Here is a 21,163-nt window from a genome sequence, read left to right as displayed (position 1 = left end):
CTTGTAAATCCATTTACACCTTATGGGAACAATTTCCTCAGGTAGGTCCACGAGATTCCACACTTGGTTCAAATGCAAGGAATTCATCTCAGATTCCATTGCTTCAAGTCACTTGGATGAATCGGCATCAGATAACGCTTCCTTGAACATCCTTGGATCACATTCTTGGTTAGGCTCATCATGGCCTTCTTCAAGAAGCAGACCATACCTCATAGGTGGTCTCGAGACTCTCTCGGATCTTCTAGGAGCTTGTATCTACTCCCTTGGCTCTTCGGGTGTGGGTTCTATAATTGTGGGTGTCTCTCGAACCTCTTCGAGTTTTATCATCTCCCCTTTTCTATCCAATAGAAATTCTTTTTCCAAAAAGGTTGCATTCCTAGAAACAAACACCTTTGTTTCTTGAGGATGATAGAAGTAGTATCCAACTGAATTCTTTGGATATCCCACAAAGTAACATAAAATGGATCGACTATCCAATTTATTTTCCACTACCTGCTTCACATAAGCAGGGAACCCCCATATTCTAAGATAAGAATATTTGGGTGGCTTACCCATCCATATCTCATATGGTGTCTTATTAACTGCCTTTGAATGAACATTGTTCAACAACAGTGCCGCTCTCTCAAGCGCATATCCCCAAAAGGATGGCGGCAACTCCGTGAACCCCATCATAGACCGAACTATGTCCATCAAAGTCCGGTTACGACGCTCCGAAACACCATTCAACTGTGGCGTAGCGGGCAAAGTCCACTGCGAGAGAATCCCATTCTCCCTAAGATACTCTTGGAACTCGGCACTCAAGTACTCATCACCTCGATCCGATCCAAGTGTCTTGATGCTTCGTCCCAACTGTTTCTCTACTTCACTTCTGAATTCTTTGAACCTTTCAAAGGCTTCAGACTTGTATTTCATCAAATACACATACCATTACCTCGAAAAGTCATCGGTAAAGGTGATAAAGTAGGCATGTCCATGCTTAGTGGTGATGCTAAGTGGACCGCACACATTGGTATGGATCAAATCCAATAACCCTTTGGCTCGCTCCACATGGCCCTTAAAGGAAATTTTGGTCATCTTTCCTTTTAGACAGCATTCACAAGTCGTTAGAGCATTAATATCAGACATATCAAACATGCCCACTCCCACTAACTCGTTTATCCTTCTTAGGGAAATATGTCTTATTCGAGGATGCCATAATTGTACCGAATTTAGAGTATCTTGTTTTCGCTTGTTTGTTGTTGTTATTGCTTGAACATTGTTTAGTGGAATATCTTTCAATTTTAAGGTGTAGAGATCGTTTTCAAGTTCTCCAGTACCAATTAAACATTCATTCTTGTAAATGTTGCAAACACCTTTGCTAAATAAACAAGAAAATCCATCTTTTTCAAGCATAGAAATGAAAATAATGTTTTATACCAAGTCTGGTACAAACAAAACATCTCTCAATATTAACTTAAAATCATTGTTCAAATACAAGCAAACATCTCCTACGGTCTTAGCAGCAACCCTTGCACCATTGCCCATCCTCAAGAAGGTCTCACCTTCCCTGAGCCTCCTACTTCTTCCCATCGCCTGCAAATCATTACAGAGATGTGAGCCACAGCCGATATCCAATACCCAAGAAGTAGAGTTAATTGAAATGTTTACTTCAATATAGAACATACCGTTTCCAGAACTCTTCTGGGCAAGATATTCCCTGCAATTACGCCTCCAATGTCCAGGCTTCTTGCAGTGATGACAGATGTCAATAGTCTTGTCAGCCTTAACTGGTGCGACTGCCATAGGGGGAATCGGAGTCTGCCTCTTCAAGGGCACGTTCTTCTTGGGACGTTGGAAAGAACGCTTTTTTTCCTTCCCACGTGGATCGGTCTTCGTACCAGATGAAGAACCCACATAAAGAACCGGCTTCTCTTTCTTGATAGTGGACTCAAAAGTCACAAGCATATTCACCAACTCCTCAAGGGTCGGCTCCATCTTGTTCATGTTGAAGTTCACCACAAAAGGATCAAATGAGCTGGGCAATGACAACAGCAACACGTCGGTGGTCAGCTCCGAAGGCAACATCAAATCCATGCCAACGAGCTTGTCCACGAGCCCAATCATCTTCAGGCCATGCTCATGGACCAAGGCCCCATCTTGCATGCGCAAAGTGATCAGCTCCTTGAATGTAGCATGCCTAAGAGACCGAGTTTGCTCACCAAATAGCTCCTTGAGGTGCAAATGAATGTCAACAGCACTCTTTGCATCCTCAAAACTCCTCTGCAGCTATCATTCATAGAAGCCTGCATATAACATCTGGCCTTCAAGTCATGGTCACACCATTCCTTGTAATTCTGCAATTCCTCAGGAGTGCAGCTAGTCGGAGCCTCAATAGGGGGCGACTCAGTCAGTGTGTGTGCAATTTTTTCCGAGTTCAAGACGATTTTTTAGGTTTCTTAGCCAAGTGAGATAATTAGGTCTGGTTAATACGTGTTTTTCGAGAATAAAAGACAGCGGATTGCGAATCGAAGATTTTGTCAAATTTGTACTGAAAAGTAAAACAGATAAATATTAATGACTATTTTAAAATATTTAGTAAGATATAAAGTATGGACTTTTATTTATAAATTTTTGCTCCCACTGTTTTGACATTTTCACTACCCTCTAGTGAAAATAGGAAACTCCTTTCCTCAGTAAGAACGCAAGGTCCAATTAACGAATTATTATCCCGAATAATATCAGCCAATCACTATCTCTAAAAGGTAGTTTCCAATTGCATCACCATGCAACCATTTACGTAAACTTTTGACTCACGTTTGATTAGGACCCAATAATATGACGTCATTCATCTTCACGTGTCAAGCCTTACCCATCGATGTTGAACCTTAATGGACGGTCGCCATGAGTTCCCCCAATAACATGAGCCGAAATCATGGGAGTTTCACGTAGTTCACATCACCATGTCAATGGATGTCACAGCTTTCCGGCACCCAGGGCCCCCCCAATAATATGAGCCGAGCCCCGAGCACGGGTAGCGTTCATCATGCACCCATTGTCGATGAAAGACATGGAAATTATAAACAGATTTATAATTACCCTTTTCGGGCTTGATATTAATTTTGAATCTTATTCAAAATGAGGGTTTTTAATTTTGAAAGGTCTCATCATTAATTTTATTTAAAAGCTTGCCATGTTTGATCGTATGTTTGCCGGATTCATGCAACTTTGTTATTATCATAATAATAACGCACATACTCATTATTTATAACATAATATGCATATATTATAAACAGTAAACAAAACAAGGATGATCGATCGCCCCAAAATTAATGGCCCGTGTGAGCTAAACACGGGCCTAGGTCTAATCCTAGGGAAATGCATGGGATGCAAATGCATCTATTACATTAGCTTCCAATATTTACATGTCTTCGATCTTCATAATCATCATGGCCACCATCTTCCAATCTTGATCATCCACTATACTAATATTTACAAATAAATATCCATGGCAAATAGGGATACATCTCATGGGGGTGGGAACGGGCCATAAACCAAGCCCACTTTATAAATTGATAATTATTACAATTATTCAACACAAAATATCCTAGCATACACCTAGCAAATTGGGCTTGGGCTTTTGATCATCGTTCATGCATAATATCACATATCATACACCATCAATAAATTATTACAATAATTAATTGATTCAATATTATATATCTTGATCCAATCACTAACTGCCACGATTATAAACTAAATTAACAAAGTATACAAACACCTTTGTCTACTTTCTAATTAATTTATTTTGTGAAGGGCCTAAAACTCCTTTCTTAAAAATTTGCGGAAAATTAAAAATTTTCTTTTTAAAAGAACTTAAATGGCCTCATTCATAAAATCACTGGTGAATCAAGTTCAATATTTCAAAATATTGCAGCGGAAGAAAATTAAAGTTTTGCCAACAACAACGATTTAAAAATATCCAACGAATGATAAAATTGTTTGCGGAAAAAAATAACAACTGCTGCTCTGAGGTCCTCGGGTGCCACTACTGCCGACCTAAGCTGGCTCACTGGTCCCCGCCCTCGGCCCTGGCCTCATCAGTACCTACAACAATCAAGTCTAGTGAGCCTAAAGACTCAGCATGCATAAATCACAGGTAACGAGTAAAAATCTGAATTAAAATATGCATGAGTTAACATATCCTGTCCTGAGGCATACTGAAAATAATCTGTACTGAGCAATTATAATACGTGCATAATTGAACTGGAAATCACTGTAAAAATATTTGCTCCTTGGAGCCTGTACTGAAATATCTGGTAAAATTTTCTGTTGAGATTATGTTTTACGCCTGTGGCCACTGCACTAAGCAGAACTGATCGATAACTGGCTACCGGGGAGGCTGAAACTGAACTGAGCTGGCCGGTCACTGGCGACCGGGTGGTACCATACTGAACTGATCGGTCACTGGCGACCGTATAAAATAACACTCCCACGTAGTGAATGAACCACAAGCCATATCGCATAAATCTCAAAAATAATCATTTTCTATTTAATGCACGTAAAATAATTAACTGGCAAAATGAAAATGTCCCGTAATTTTACAAACTGGATTGGATTGAATCGTTCCCAGGCTCGCTGCAACCTAACTGTGCCATGAAAATTATGCAATAGCTTAAACTTGACCAACTATGCAATTTACGTTCAAAAGATGCGACTATGACGCCTAATGACTTCGCATTTAATCATGACTTCGAGCCAACCTGAACCGACACTGAACCGACGTATAGTCATGATTAAAATATGCTGAAAAATCATAAAATAATGTTCCTAAAATGATAGGGTCGAACTCTAGGTGGAATGGAGGCCAAAACACGAAACGCTCTTTCGAGAGTCAATTTGGCTCATTGCACCGTAAATTCTCGTACGACCTGAAAAATGATCCAAATGACGAACGGTCAAAAACATGACCTTCCTAACTCAATGAGGCACTGTCCAGTCCAAGGCCATGGGCTAAAAGCCAACCAAGAACTCGAACGAGCCTCTGAACCGACACAGCAGCTTGCTGTAATTTCTAGCAGCTGCGCAACTACAAGTCTTGCGTTGGTTTCGAGACTATCGGCCATTAGGGGAGTGAACCACCAACCAGAGACTCTTACCAACATCCCAAGGCATGATTTGAACCATGGCTAAGGGCCCTAGGCCAGCCACAATCCGCATCACACCATAACTCAACCGAAGGGTCCAACCGAGAGCATCTTGAATGCGTGTGTAGTGTTTATGCTATGATCGATGTCTTGCGTCATTCCAGTGGCCATTTGATTGACCATGGCACGATCTAGACATCTAGGAGCATGATATGAACCTTGGCTAAGGGCCATAGGCCAACCAAGATCCATACCAAGCAACAAAAGAACGAACCAAAAGCTGAACAAATGAAGAAGCCGAAGGGGTATAGGGGCTGTTTTGACGTTTTTATTAAAAACCGATGAACCATGGACCAAGCCACCAAAAGGGCAACTTAGTCACGTCTTAGACATGCTAGGGAAGTGATACAACCATGGCTATAGGCCCTTGGGGCAGCCAAGATCAGATCCTTCCTCCATGACAAGAAACTGAATTTTTCGAACAACATTCTGCACTAATGGGGAGGTTGCTGTCATGTGCTCGTTCCAGCATGTATGGAACTGAAACTCATGATCTATCATGGCCCTAACATGTCCTAGTACATGTCTATATGAAGCCTCGAGCCCCTGGAACGATCCATCCCTGAAATCGAAACAAAACATACCAATCGTGAAGCATGGAAGTCGATAAAAATCTGTGCAGAATTTTCTTTCTTGTTTTGCTGAAAATTTCGGTTTTTGAAATGATAAAATCTGATCATGTACTGAAAAATAATTAATAATATGACTTGATTGAGGTTTGAAAGAGATCTAGACATGCCTGGTTTCGTTTCGAAAGAAAACGAACGAAACGACGACGACGCGGCACGGAGGAGGTGGAGCGCTTCTCTTTTCTACCTTACCTTGCTCTCGATTTCTCTCCCTTATTTTCCTACTGGATTCCCACGGTTCTCAGCTTAAAATTTCACTCAGATTTCGAAAGAAAAGAGAGGGGGAAAAATGGTTAGGAAGGTGAGGAGAAAGGGTGCAAGATATAAGGAATGAATCAAGACTAAGTCCACTCTCCTTTGAAATTTGAATTGTTGTTTGATATCAAGTCTACTTGGGGATGAGGTGGCCGAATATTAGCTTGTTTTCTAGTCTAGGATATGTCCATTAATTAATTAAATTGTGCTCCCAAAAATCCTAGAATTATCCTACTAATTACATGCAAAGAATTGGTCAAAGTTGATGAGTTGGAATGAATTGCTTAATAAATCCAAGGGGCCGAAATCATGCTAATAAAATGAGTGGGAAGTGTTGGTTATCTAGTCAACTAATAATCCTTGAAAGCCTTACTAATCCTTTAAATAATTTTAGTGAGCTAACCGTTTAATTAAATAACTTAAATGAGTTCATTTCTTAATCACCTCAAATAATTAAATTAAATCCTCAAACCTCCCTTACTAACTTAAATGAACTTACTTGCTAGCTAACTTAACTTCTGGAAATATTTCTCGAATCTTAAATTCTATCTCAAAACTCCAACTCGGGTCCGGCCTCACTGAAATAACTGAAATGCTAAAAATCAAACTACTGAACTGAAATAATAAAATAATTAACTTCAAATAAATGCATTTAAAATAATCATGCAATGAAGTCAATTAAATTTAAAAATCTAGAATTATGCACGGCTTATACGTCTACTGACTTACGGGTTCTACAATCCTTCCCCCCTTAAATAAATTTCGTCCTCGAAATTAGAACTCACCGAATAACTCAGGGTATCGACTTCTCATCTCCGGCTCAGAATCCCACGTAGCTTCCTCCTCTGAATGGTTGAGCCATTTGACTTTGACTCGCTTAACCAACTTGTTCCGAAGTTTCTTCTCCTGTCTGTCTAGGATCTGCACGGGTCTTTCCTCATAAGATATGTTCGGAGTAAGCTGCAACGGCTCGAAATTCAGCACATGCGAAGGATTTGCCATATACTTCCTCAGCATGGAGACGTGAAAGACATTGTGTACTCCGGCCAGATTCGGCGGAAGAGCCACACGATAAGCAAGCGTCCCAACTCTGTCAAGGATCTCAAACGGTCCAATGAATCTCGGACTGAGCTTCCCTTTCTTGCCAAATCTCATGACACCCTTCATAGGTGCCACTTTCACGAAGACATGATCGCCCACTGCAAACTCTAACTCTCTCCTCCGCTGATCGGCATAACTCTTCTGTCGACTCTGAGCAGTCCTCATTCTATCACGGATTTTGACTACTACATCTGCTGCCTGCTGAACAATCTCTGGACCCAACTCTGCTCTCTCTCCTACTTCATCCCAATGAACAGGAGATCTACACTTGCGGCCATACAGCGCCTCATACGGAGCCATACCTATGGACGACTGGAAACTGTTGTTATAGGTGAACTCTACCAATGGTAAGTTCGACTCCCAACTCCCAGAGAAATCAATGACGCAAGCACGGAAAAGATCCTCTAAGATCTAAATAACTCGCTCCGACTGTCCATCTGTCTGCGGATGGAAAGCTGTGCTAAACAGCAACTTCGTACCCAAAGTCGAATGCAAACTCTTCCAAAACGAGGAAGTGAATCTGGGATCTCTGTCGGATACGATAGAAACTGGAATACCGTGGAGTCGGACTATCTCTCGGATATACAGCTCTGCATACTGAACCATGGTGAAAGTCGTCTTAATAGGCAAGAAGTGCGCTGATTTGGTAAGACGATCTACAATCACCCAAATAGCATTCGATCCTCTGGCTGACCTCGGCAATCCGGTTACAAAGTCCATGGTAATGTTCTCCCACTTCCACTCGGGAATAGGAAGAGGCTTGAGCAAACCTGCTGGTCTCTGATGCTCGACCTTCACTAACTGGCAAGTCAGGCACTCGGATACAAAACGCCTGATGTCCTTCTTCATTCCTGGCCACCAATACAATAGCTGCAGATCTTTGTACATCTTCGTACTCCCAGGGTGAATGGAGTACGGGGACGTATGGGCCTCTGATAAGATGTCTGATCGGATAGAATCACTGCTGGGAACCCATATCCTATCTCGGTATCTCACAATACCGTCGCTGACTGAATACAAAACACTGCCCTTGGCTTCATCTCTCTTCTTCCACTGTGCCAATTGCTCATCTGTGGCCTGACCACTGCGAATACGGTCAATAAGAGAGGACTGGATAGTCAAGGTAGATAAACGAGGAACTCTACCTCGAGGATAAGTCTCAAGATCAAACCTCTGCATCTCAATCTGAAGAGGTTTCTGCATCGTCAAATGAGCCATCACTGCGACTTTCCTGCTCAAAGCATCCGCAACTACATTAGCTTTACCCGGGTGGTAGCTAATGTCACAATCGTAGTCTTTCACAAGCTCCAACCAACGCCTCTGACGCATGTTCAGCTCCTTCTGCGTAAAGAAATACTTGAGGCTCTTATGGTCGGTAAAGATCTGGCACTTCTCTCCATACAGATAGTGCCTCCAAATCTTCAAAGCAAAAACTACGGCCGCTAACTCTAGATCATGGGTAGAGTAATTCTTCTCGTGGATTTTCAGCTGTCGAGAAGCATAGGCTATCACTCTCCCATGCTGCATCAAAACTGCACCTAAACCAAGCTTCGAAGCATCGGTATAAAGGACAAACTTACCAGATCCTGACGGTACAGCCAAAACGGGTGCTGAGATAAGAGCTTGCTTCAAAGTATCGAAGCTCTTCTGACGCTCCTCGCTCCACACAAACTTCACAATTTTCTTTGTCAGTGCTGTGAGTGGAACGGCGATGGATGAGAATCCCTGAATGAACTTCCTGTAATATCCTGCTAGCCCAAGAAAACTGCGGATCTCTGATGCATTCTGAGGCACAACCCAATCTCTGACTGCTGCAACTTTCGCCGGGTCTACCTCAATGCCACTGCTAGAAACAATGTGGCCCAAGAACGCCACCTTCTCTAACCAGAATTCGCACTTACTGAACTTTGCGAATAGTTTATGTTTCTGCAATGTCTGCAACACTGTGGTCAGATGCCTGCTGTGCTCCTCCCGATTCTTGGAGTAGACGAGAATGTCATCTATGAACACTATCACAAACTGGTCGAGGTACGGCTGAAATACGCGATTCATGAGATCCATGAAGATCGCTGGCGCATTCGTCAGACCGAACGGCATCACAAGGAACTCGTAGTGACCATAACGAGTCCTGAAAGCTGTCTTTGAAACATCAGCACCTCTCACCCTCAACTGGTGATAACCAGAACGCAGATCTATCTTGGAGAAAATCGAAGCTCCCTGCAACTGGTCAAACAGATCCTCAATCCTCGGCAGTGGGTATTTATTCTTCACTGTAACCCTGTTCAACTCCCGGTAGTCAATGCAAAGCCTCATCGTGCCATCCTTCTTTTTCACGAATAAGACTGGCGCGCCCCATGGAGAAAAGCTCGGGCGAATGAACTCCTTGTCGAGAAGTTCCTGGATCTGCTTCTTAAGCTCTGCCATCTCTGTCGGTGCTAGTCGGTATGGCGCTTTGGATATCGGAGCCGTACCTGGCATAAGCTCAATGGAAAACTCCACCTCTCTCTCGGGTGGCATACCAGAGACGTCTTCGGGAAAAACGTCTAAGAAATCTCTGACAATCGGAACATCTGAGGCTGGCTGGCTGGGTTCCTCGGGGATAGATAAAAAGGTCGCTAGAAATGCCCGACACCCTCTATGCATGAGCTTCCTAGCCTGAACATAAGGAATAATGCGCGGTAAAGGAAAGTACCTGTCCGGCTCAAATAAGAACTGCTCCATTCCAGGCGGTCGGACAAGAACGGATCTCCGCTGGAAGTCTATCAACACTCTGTTCCTCAATAGCCAGTCCATCCCTAGGATGATGTCAAATTCCGGCATCGGTAGCACGATCAGATCCGCGTAAACAAGATTACCGTGCAGCTCAAGGTCTATATCCCGGATAACATTGGTGGCTGCCATCTCCTCGCCTGACGGCAACACTACTGAAAAGGCTGTATCTAGCCCAATGGTCTGGATCTTGAGGAAGTTAGCAAAGACCTCCGAAATAAACGAGTGAGTGGCCCCTAAATCTATCAAGGCCTTGGTAGCGGAACCAGATATAAAAATTCTCCCTGTCAACAACATAGTCTCCGGGTTGGTTTCCGCGGCATGGAGAGCAAAAACTCTGCCTTGGGTAGGCAGATTCCTTTGAGGGCACTGCAGCAACATGTGGTCTGGAATGCCACACTTAAAACACTTTCCTGAGCCAGCCATACATGCTCCAGGATGGCGACGTGAGCACCTGGGACAAACTCGGTGCTCTTGAGTCCTCGGGGCTGGGCGTCCCCGCTGCTGCTGCTGCTGCTGCTGGCCTCGGTTCCTGGGCGGTCCATGAAAAGGCCTCTTATTCTGCTGCTGATGCTGATGAGGAGGAGGGCGGTGCGGTGCCTGGACTGGGCGCTTGCCCTGGCGATCCCTCTCGATATCCCGCAGATCCTGCTCTGCGGCTAAGGCCTTGGAGACGGCAACCTCATAAGTAGCAGGGTCAGATACCCTAACATCCCGGCGCAAGATCGGCCGTAAGCCCACCAGGAAGTGCATCAACTTGGCTCTGGCAACATTCGCTATCAGGGGCACAAAGTGACAGCACCTCTCGAACTTACGGATAAACTCCGTAACCGACATATCCCCCTGTCTCAGACTCATGAACTCGGTGGTCAGCCTGGTGCGAACCTCCTCAGCAAAATACTTGGAGTAGAAAACCTTCGTAAAGCGGGTCCAAGAAAGTGTAGCCAAGGTCAGGGCTACCGAAGCTCCTTCCCACCATAAGCGGGCGTCTCCAGTGAACAAGTAGGTGGCACATCGGACTCGGTGTGCGTCCCCCAGCTCCATAAAATCGAAGATAACCTCGAGGGATTTTATCCATCCCTCGGCAACCATGGGGTCAGATGTCCCAGAGAATTCCTTCGGGCGCATCTTCATGAATCGCTCATACACAGCCTCGGGCCCTGTCGGCCTGGCTGCGGCTGCGGCTGCGGCTGCGGCATTGCCCCCCGCAAACTGTGCGAAGAACTGTGCCATCCCAGCTAACATCTGGGCACTCATGTCCGGTGGGGGCGGTGGAGGAGGTGGTAGGTCTCCCTCTGGTCTACTCTGCTCCCTGTCTTCTCGGCGAGGCTCCTCCTCTCTGCTGCACTCTAAAATGCGTCTAGGGGGCATACTGTTCCAACATAACCCATACGTAACTAACATGCATAATTCCATAATTTATTTTAAATGAACTCTGAAATACTGAAAATCTGGAAGCATGCTGACAAACTAATTCATGCTTTAACTAAAATGCTGAACAAAATGCTGAACTGAAAAACTTACAGACCAAAGGCGTGGCTTCGTGAGCTTCTCGCGGTCAGTAGTAGTGAAACCCTATTTAGAACCACCGCTCTGATACCATCTGTGAAGGGCCTAAAACTCCTTTCTTGAAAATTTGCGGAAAATTAAAAATTTTCTTTTTAAAAGAACTTAAATGGCCTCATTCATAAAATCACTGGTGAATCAAGTTCAATATTTCAAAATATTGCAGCGGAAGAAAATTAAAGTTTTGCCAACAACAACGATTTAAAAATATCCAACGACTGATAAAATTGTTTGCGGAAAAAAATAACAACTGCTGCTCTGAGGTCCTCGGGTGCCACTACTGCCGACCTAAGCTGGCTCACTGGTCCCCGCCCTCGGCCCTGGCCTCATATGTACCTACAACAATCAAGTCTAGTGAGCCTAAAGACTCAGCATGCATAAATCACAGGTAACGAGTAAAAATCTGAATTAAAATATGCATGAGTTAACATATCCTGTCCTGAGGCATACTGAAAATAATCTGTACTGAGCAATTATAATACGTGCATAATTGAACTGGAAATCACTGTAAAAATATTTGCTCCTTGGAGCTTGTACTGAAATATCTGGTAAAATTTTCTGTTGAGATTATGTTTTACGCCTGTGGCCACTGCACTAAGCTGAACTGATCGGTAACTGGCTACCGGGGAGGCTGAAACTGAACTGAGCTGGCCGGTCACTGGCGACCGGGTGGTACCATACTGAACTGATCGGTCACTGGCGACCGTATAAAATAACACTCCCACGTAGTGAATGAACCACAAGCCATATCGCATAAATCTAAAAAATAATCATTTTCTATTTAATGCACGTAAAATAATTAACTGGCATAATGAAAATGTCCCGTAATTTTACCAACTGGATTGGATTGGATCGTTCCCAGGCTCGCTGCAACCTAACTGTGCCATGAAAATTATGCAATAGCTTAAACTTGACCAACTATGCAATTTACGTTCAAAAGATGCGACTATGACGCATCATGACCCCGAGCCAACCTGAACCGACACTGAACCGACGTATAGTCATGATTAAAATATGCTGAAAAATCATAAAATAATGTTCCTAAAATGATAGGGTCGAAATCTAGGTGGAATGGAGGCCAAAACACGAAACGCTCTTTCGAGAGTCAATTTGGCACATTGCACCGTAAATTCTCGTACGACCTCAAAAATGATCCAAATGATGAACGGTCAAAAACATGACCTTCCTAACTCAATGAGGCACTGTCCAGTCCAAGGCCATGGGCTAAAAGCCAACCAAGAACTCGAACGAGCCTCTGAACCGACACAGCAACTTGCTGTAATTTCCAGCAGCTGCGCAACTACAAGACTTGCGTTGGTTTCGAGACTATCGGCCATTAGGAGAGTGAACCACCGACCAGAGACTCTTACCAACATCCCAAGGAATGATTTGAACCATGGCTAAGGGCCCTAGGCCAGCCACAATCCGCATCACACCATAACTCAACCGAAGGGTCCAACCGAGAGCATCTTGAATGCGTGTGTAGTGTTTATGCTATGATCGATGTCTTGCGTCATTCCAGTGGCCATTTGATTGACCATGGCACGATCTAGACATCTAGGAGCATGATATGAACCGTGGCTAAGGGCCATAGGCCAACCAAGATCCATACCAAGCAACAAAAGAACGAACCAAAAGCTGAACAAATGAAGAAGCCGAAGGGGTATAGGGGCTGTTTTGACGTTTTTATTAAAAACCGATGAACCATGGACCAAGCCACCAAAAGGGCAACTTAGTCACGTCTTAGACATGCTAGGGAAGTGATCCAACCATGGCTATAGGCCCTTGGGGCAGCCAAGATCAGATCCTTCCTCCATGACAAGAAACTGAATTTTTCGAACAACATTCTGCACTAATGGGGAGGTTGCTGTCATGTGCTCGTTCCAGCATGTATGGAACTGAAACTCACGATCTATCATGGCCCTAACATGTCCTAGTACATGTCTATATGAAGCCTCGAGCCCCTGGAACGATCCATCCCTGAAATCGAAACAAAACATACCAATCGTGAAGCATGGAGATCGATAAAAATCTGTGCAGAATTTTCTTTCTTGTTTTGCTGAAAATTTCGGTTTTTGAAATGATAAAATCTGATCATGTACTGAAAAATAATTAATAATATGACTTGATTGAGGTTTGAAAGAGATCTAGACATGCCTGGTTTCGTTTCGAAAGAAAACGAACGAAACGACGACGACGCGGCACGGAGGAGGTGGAGCGCTTCTCTTTTCTACCTTACCTTGCTCTCGATTTCTCTCCCTTATTTTCCTACTGGATTCCCATGGTTCTCAGCTTAAAATTTCACTCAGATTTCGAAAGAAAAGAGAGGGGGAAAAATGGTTAGGAAGGTGAGGAGAAAGGGTGCAAGATATAAGGAATGAATCAAGACTAAGTCCACTCTACTTTGAAATTTGAATTGTTGTTTGATATCAAGTCTACTTGGGGATGAGGTGGCCGAATATTAGCTTGTTTTCTAGTCTAGGATATGTCCATTAATTAATTAAATTGTGCTCCCAAAAATCCTAGAATTATCCTACTAATTACATGCAAAGAATTGGTCAAAGTTGATGAGTTGGAATGAATTGCTTAATAAATCCAAGGGGCCGAAATCATGCTAATAAAATGAGTGGGAAGTGTTGGTTATCTAGTCAACTAATAATCCTTGAAAGCCTTACTAATCCTTTAAATAATTTTAGTGAGCTAACCCCTTAATTAAATAACTTAAATGAGTTCATTTCTTAATCACCTCAAATAATTAAATTAAATCCTCAAACCTCCCTTACTAACCTAAATGAACTTACTTGCTAGCTAACTTAACTTCTGGAAATATTTCTCGAATCTTAAATTCTATCTCAAAACTCCAACTCCGGTCCGGCCTCACTGAAATAACTGAAATGCTAAAAATCAAACTATTGAACTGAAATAATAAAATAATTAACTTCAAATAAATGCATTTAAAATAATCATGCAATGAAGTCAATTAAATTTAAAAATCTAGAATTATGCACGGCTTATACGTCTACTGACTTACGGGTTCTACATATTTATAACCGAATTTCTTGCAAATCACAATTTACTATAAATAATTAAAGTCCAACTTCAATTATTTATTTCATGAGAAAATATTTGCAACTTTTGTAAATTTAAACTTAAGGGCCCAAAAAATTATTTTTCACCAAAAACATTTTGGACATTTAAATTTCACAAATATGTTAGCTATGCAATGACCCAACAACTCAAGGCCCATGACACTTTGATATTTCAGAACACCTTTTGAAAATCCTAGTCGTCATCGCCGTCGCCAGATTCCGGCCAACAAAAAAATTTTTTTTTTATTATTTTGAGGGGGACGTACGGCCCGAAATTTTCCCCCAAAACGCCTTGATTTTGTTGCAAATAATTCATCTCATGTGGTTAGAAATCGACATCAATATAATATTATGTATATGCTACACAAACTAGTACCCTTAGCTCTGATAGCACTTGAAAAAAGATCGGTTTTAGGGTGTTCAAATACCCAACGGAAGTTCAAAATTTTTTAAGGGCATGAAAACCGAAAATTTTATAAGAAAAATTTGAACACCTCTTGTACTAGCATGTAACATATACAAAAACACAGCTATGAAATTCATAGGATGTTGAGAAATCGTTACCTATCAATCTCTTGAGATTGATGATGGCTCCAACTAAGTTGATATACAACTAAGCTCTTCAAGGCAAGACAAATCTACAAGCTTCCTAATTTCAAAATCGAGCCCACCACCAACTAGGAAGATCCCCTCATATTTTGCACTAGAAAAATAGGAGGATTATTCAAGGAGAAGTAAGTGTTTTTCTTCAACAATTGAAGAACAAAATTGAGAGAAATATGAGGAGAATTCCCCTTGAATTTTCGGCCAAGTAGTATGAGTGGGAGAGTGAATGACTTGTCTTGGTTGTGGGAAAAGCTAAAGGAAGCATGTGCATGCAATGCCAATATTTTAATCAAAAGTAATCTGCAACCCTTCACCTCCCAAGCATGCAAATCTAGTGGACTTGTAACATTTACAAAGGGCCCATGGACTTTTATTTTAAATTGTCTCAAACATATTTGAGCCCAATTAAACAATGCTTGATTTTACTCAAGCCCACTAGTTAAATAATTATTTTCAATTGGGATCTACAAGGCCCAATGTTACTTAATTAATTCAACACTTGAATTAATTTAATTATTTGGACTCTACTAGGCCCACTAATGTTTAATTAATTCAACACTTGAATTAATTTAATTTAGTCCATAATAATGCTTATGAAAATCACAATACATTATTTATTTGGCCAACTTTTAATTAAAGAACACATTCATAAATTAAAAATTACATTTCCCACATAGAAGTCACACTTCTATTTTTTCTCAAGCTTATAAACTCCTTTATAAGCCGTTCAACACATTGAACTATTTTACTTCTCAACGGGATCTAGAAAGCTAGTACTTGTGTGGCCCTCAATGGTTCATTGATACAACTAGGCGTGGGTTCACATCTCCATGTGATTCGGACTAAATATGTCCTTATACGAGCATACCCCAATTGCTTCATTCTAACTTATCAACTCCTTGATAACAAGAATGTCAGAACTCAATTCTGATAGTACCCAACCAATAATGTTAAACGCCTAGCAGCATCGCTTACAGGATACCCTAGGTATCAAATGACAGTGCCTGCAAGAACCATTCAATTATGGTTAGCGTACAGTACGGTCCCTTCAACTCATATATCCCGACCGATTCGACAACCATTGGTATATCGAGAGTTGTCAATGAATCGATACTATGTGTCATGTCGTAGTTGCATTGATGTTGTAATCGATGAAACCCCTTTCATAATTACCACCATACTCTGATCAGAGATTTCATACTACATACACATAGGATATCCATACCCGAAGGTAAGCGGTGAATCCCCGACTACAATGCATCTACTCCTATATGTTTCGACAGAACACCCAACCTTGCCACCTGATGACCCCATGAGAGTCGGTAAACAAGTCAAAGTGTAATTCTAGCACATAGAGTCTCAATGCTTGTCCCGGGTCATAAGGACTAATGGTGTACAACCATAAACTAGGACTTTTCCACATGATAAGTGAGAACCACTTGGAAAGTCCTTTATGGAGGGTTGTTCAGTGCACTCTACAAGGAGCACCTATCTGCATGCTCGGACATCACAATGTCCCCTACCAACGAAACACGGTACTCAAATCGCAGATACAAGTCTCGAACTCGAGCGGCCTGTATCCTTCTTAGCGGCGGCTGAATCGACTAGGAACTGTTTAGAATATACAGTATTCAAAATATGAGTTTCATGATACTCATCATATGAGCATCTCATATTCTTTCTACTATTTGTATATTCAAGGGCTTTATCTATGCAACTAGCATGGGTATATAGATAAAGATGTGCCAAAATAGTAATTTCAAATATTATTAAAGTAAAGATCGTTTATACATAGAGTTTCATTGTGAACACTCGGCCAACACTTGGCTCAACGAGCACCTACTCAAACAATTTTGTGTTGAATGATTGTAATAATTATCAATTTATAAAGTGGGCTTGGTTTATGGCCCGTTCCCACCCCCATGAGATGTATCCCTATTTTCAATGGATATTTATTTGTAAATATTAGTATAGTGGAAGATCAAGATTGGAAGATTGTGGCCTTGATGATTATGAAGATCGAAGACATGTAAATACTTGAAGCATATGTAATAGTTGCATTTGCATCCCATGCATTTCCCTAGGATTGGACCTAGGTCCGTGTTTAGTTCACACGGGCCATTAGTTTAGGGGCGATTGATCAACCTTGTTTTGTTTACTGTTTATAATATATGGATGATATGTTATAAATAATGAGTATGTGCGTTATTATAATATATGGATGCATGAATCCGGCAAACATACGATCAAACATGGAAAGCTTTTAAATAAAATTAATGATGAGACCTTTCAAAATTAAAAACCCTCATTTTGAATAAGATTCAAAATTAATATCAAGCCCGAAAAGGGGAATTATAAATTTGTTTATAATTTCCATGTCTTCCATCGACAATGAGTGCATGATGAACGCTACCCGTGCTCGGGGCTCGGCTCATATTATTGGGGGAGTCCTGGGTGCCGGAAAGCTGTGACATCCATTGACATGGTGATGTGAACTACGTGGAACTCCCATGATTTCGGCTCATATTATTGAGGGAACTCATAGCGATCGTCCATTAAGGTTCAACATTGATGGGTAAGGCTTGACACGTGAAGATGAACGACGTCATATTATTGGGTCCTAATCAAACGTGAGACAAAAGTTTACGTAAAGGGTTGCATGGTGATGCAATTGGAAACTACCTTTTAGGAATTATGATTGGCTGATATTATTCGGGATCATAATTTGTTAATTGGACCTTGCGTACCTACTGAGGAAAGGAGTTTTCCGTTTTCACTAGAGGGTAGTGAAAGATGTCAAAACAGTGGGAGTAAAAAATTTATGAAGTAAAAGTCCATATTTCATATCTTACTAAATATTTTAAAATAGTCATTAACATTTATCTGTTTACTTTTCAATACTTTTTGACAATGTTTTCGATTTGCAATCCGCTATCTGTAATACTCGACAAACACGTATTAACCAGACCTAATTACCTCAATTGGCTAAGAAATCTGAAAATTGTCTTGAATTCGGAAAGGATAGCGTATACAATTACTGAGTTGCCCCCTATTGAGGCTCCGACAGACTGCACTCCTGAGGAATTGCAGACTTACAAGGAATGTTGTGACCATGACTTGAAAGCCAAGTGTTATATGCAGGCTTCTATGAATGATGAGAAGTCGGTTCTTTATGTGGGTTCTTCATCTGGTACAAAGATTGATACACGTGGGCAGGGAAAGAAGCGTTCTTTCCAACGTCCCAAGAAGAACGTGCCCTTGAAGAGGCAGAATTCGATTCCCGCTGTGGCAGCCGCACCAGTTAAGGCTGACAAGATTATTGACATCTGTTATCACTGCAAGAAGCCTGGACATTGGAGGCGTAATTGCAGGGAATATCTTGCCCAGAAGAGTTCTGGAAACGGTATGTTCTATATTGAAGTAAACATTTCAATTAACTCTACTTCTTGGGTATTGGATATCGACTGTGGCTCACATCTCTGTGATGATTTGCAGGCGATGGGAAGAAGTAAGAGGCTTAGGGAAGTTGAGACCTTCTTGAGGTTGGGCAATGAAGCAAGAGTTGCTGCCAAGGCCATGGGAAATGTTTACCTATTGTTGAAAAATGATTTTAAGTTGATTTTAAGAGATGTTTTGTTTGTACCTGATTTAGTGAAAAACATTGTTTCCATTTCTATGCTTGATAAAGATGGATATTCTTGTTTATTTAGCAAAGGTGTTTGCAACATTTACAAGAATGAATGTTTAATTGCTACTGAAGAACTTGAAAACGATCTTTATAACTTAAAATTGAAAGATATTCCACTAAACAATGTCCTAGCAATAACAACAACAAACAAGAGAAAGCAAGATACTCTTAATACAGCACAATTATGGCATGCTTGATTAGGACATATTTCCCTAAGAAGGATGAACAAGCTAGTGGGAGTGGGCATGTTTGATATGCCCGATATTAATGCTCTCACGACTTGTGAATCCTGTCCAAAAGAAAAGATGACCAAAATTCCCTTTAAGGGCCATGTGGAGCGAGCCAAAGGGTTATTGGATTTGATCTATAACGATGTGTGCGGTCCGGTTAGCATCACCACTAAGCATGGATATGCCTACTTCATCACCTTTACCGATGACTTTTCGAGGTATGGGTATGTGTATTTGATGAAATACAAGTCTGAAGCCTTTGAAAGGTTCAAAGAATTCAGAAGTAAAGTAGAGAAACAGTTGGGACGAAGCATCAAGACACTTCGATCGAATCGAAGTGGTGAGTACTTGAGTGCCGAGTTCCAAGAGTATCTTAGGGAGAATGGGATTCTCTCGCAGTGGACTCTGTCCGCTATACCACAATTGAATGGTGTTTCGGAGCGTCGTAACCGGACTTTGATGGACATGGTTCGGTCTATGATGGGGTTCACGGAGTTGCCGCCATCCTTTTGGGGATATGCGCTTGAGACAACGGCACTGTTGTTGAACAATGTCCATTCAAAGGCAGTTGACAGGACACCATATGAGATATGGATGGGTAAGCCTCCCAAGTATTTTTATCTTAGAATATGTGGGTGCCCTGCTTATGTGTAGCAGGTAGTGGGAGATAAATTGGATACTCGATCCATTTTATGTTATTTTGTGGGATATCCAAGGAATTCAGTTGGATATTATTTCTATCATTCCCAAGAAACAAAGGTGTTTGTTTCTAGGAATGCAACCTTTTTGGAAAAGGAATTTCTATTGGATAGAAAAGGGGAGATGATAGAACTCAAAGAGGTTCGAGAGACATCCACAATTATAGAACCCACACCCGAAGAGCCAAGAGAGGAGATACAAGCTCCTAGAAGATCCGAGAGAGTCTCGAGACCACCTATGAGGTATGGCCTGCTACTTGAAGAGGGCCATGATGAGCCTAACCATGGATGTGATCCAAGGACCTTCAAGGAAGCATTATCTGATGCCGATTCATCCAAGTGGCTTGAAGCAGTGGAATCTGAGATGAATTCCATGCATTTGAACCAAGTGTGGAATCTCGTGGATCCACATGAGGGAATTGTTCCCATAAAGTGTAAATGGATTTACAAGAGGAAACTTGGGGCGGATGGGAAGGTATTGACCTTCAAGGCGCGATTGGTAGCAAAAGGATATAATCAAAGACAAGGAGTTGACTTTGAGGAAACATTCTCTCCAGTTGCAATGTTCAAGTCCATTAGGATATTGCTAGCCATAGCTGCATGGTGTGACTATGAGATATGGCAGATGGATGTCAAGACAGTCTTTCTTAATGGGGATATTAAGAAAAGGATTTACATGTCTCAACCTGAAGGGTTTACATCTGTCGGAAGTGAGCATATGGTATGCAAACTTCAAAAATCTATTTTTGGTCTAAAGCAGGTATCTAGGAGTTGGAACCTTAGATTCGACAGTGCAATCAAAGAGTTTGGTTTTACTAAGAATCCTGAGGAACCCTTTGTGTATAAGAAGGTCAGTGGGAGTGCTATGAAATTCCTGCTGCTTTATGTTGATGACATTCTACTCATTGGGAATGATGTAGGAATGTTGCAATCAACTAAGATATGGTTAGCGAGTAAGTTCTCGATGCAGGACTTGGGTGAAGCATCTTTTGTATTGGGAATACAGATCTATAGAGATAGATCAAGAAGATTGCTTGGTCTCACCCAGTCCACATACATTGATACCATCGTAAAGAGGTTCTCGATGGATGAGTCCAAGAGAGGACATCTACCAATGTGTCATGGCGTGTCCCTATCCAAGTCTATGTCTCCCAAAACTGATGCAGAGATAGAGGCGATGACACACATTCCGTATGCATCTGCGATTGGTAGCATCATGTATGGGATGATATCTACATGTCCTGACGTGACTTTTGCACTAAGTGTAGTTAGTAGATATCAATCGAACCCTGGTCTTCCTTATTGGAAAGCAGTGAAAGACATCCTCAAGTATTTGAGAAGGACCAATA

The sequence above is a fragment of the Primulina tabacum genome, chromosome 7 (genome assembly GCF_025594145.1).
Source record: "Primulina tabacum isolate GXHZ01 chromosome 7, ASM2559414v2, whole genome shotgun sequence".
In the NCBI taxonomy this organism is placed as follows: Eukaryota; Viridiplantae; Streptophyta; class Magnoliopsida; order Lamiales; family Gesneriaceae; genus Primulina; species Primulina tabacum.
The sequence above is the reverse complement of the archived record's forward strand: the minus strand, read 5'-3'. Positions refer to the sequence as shown.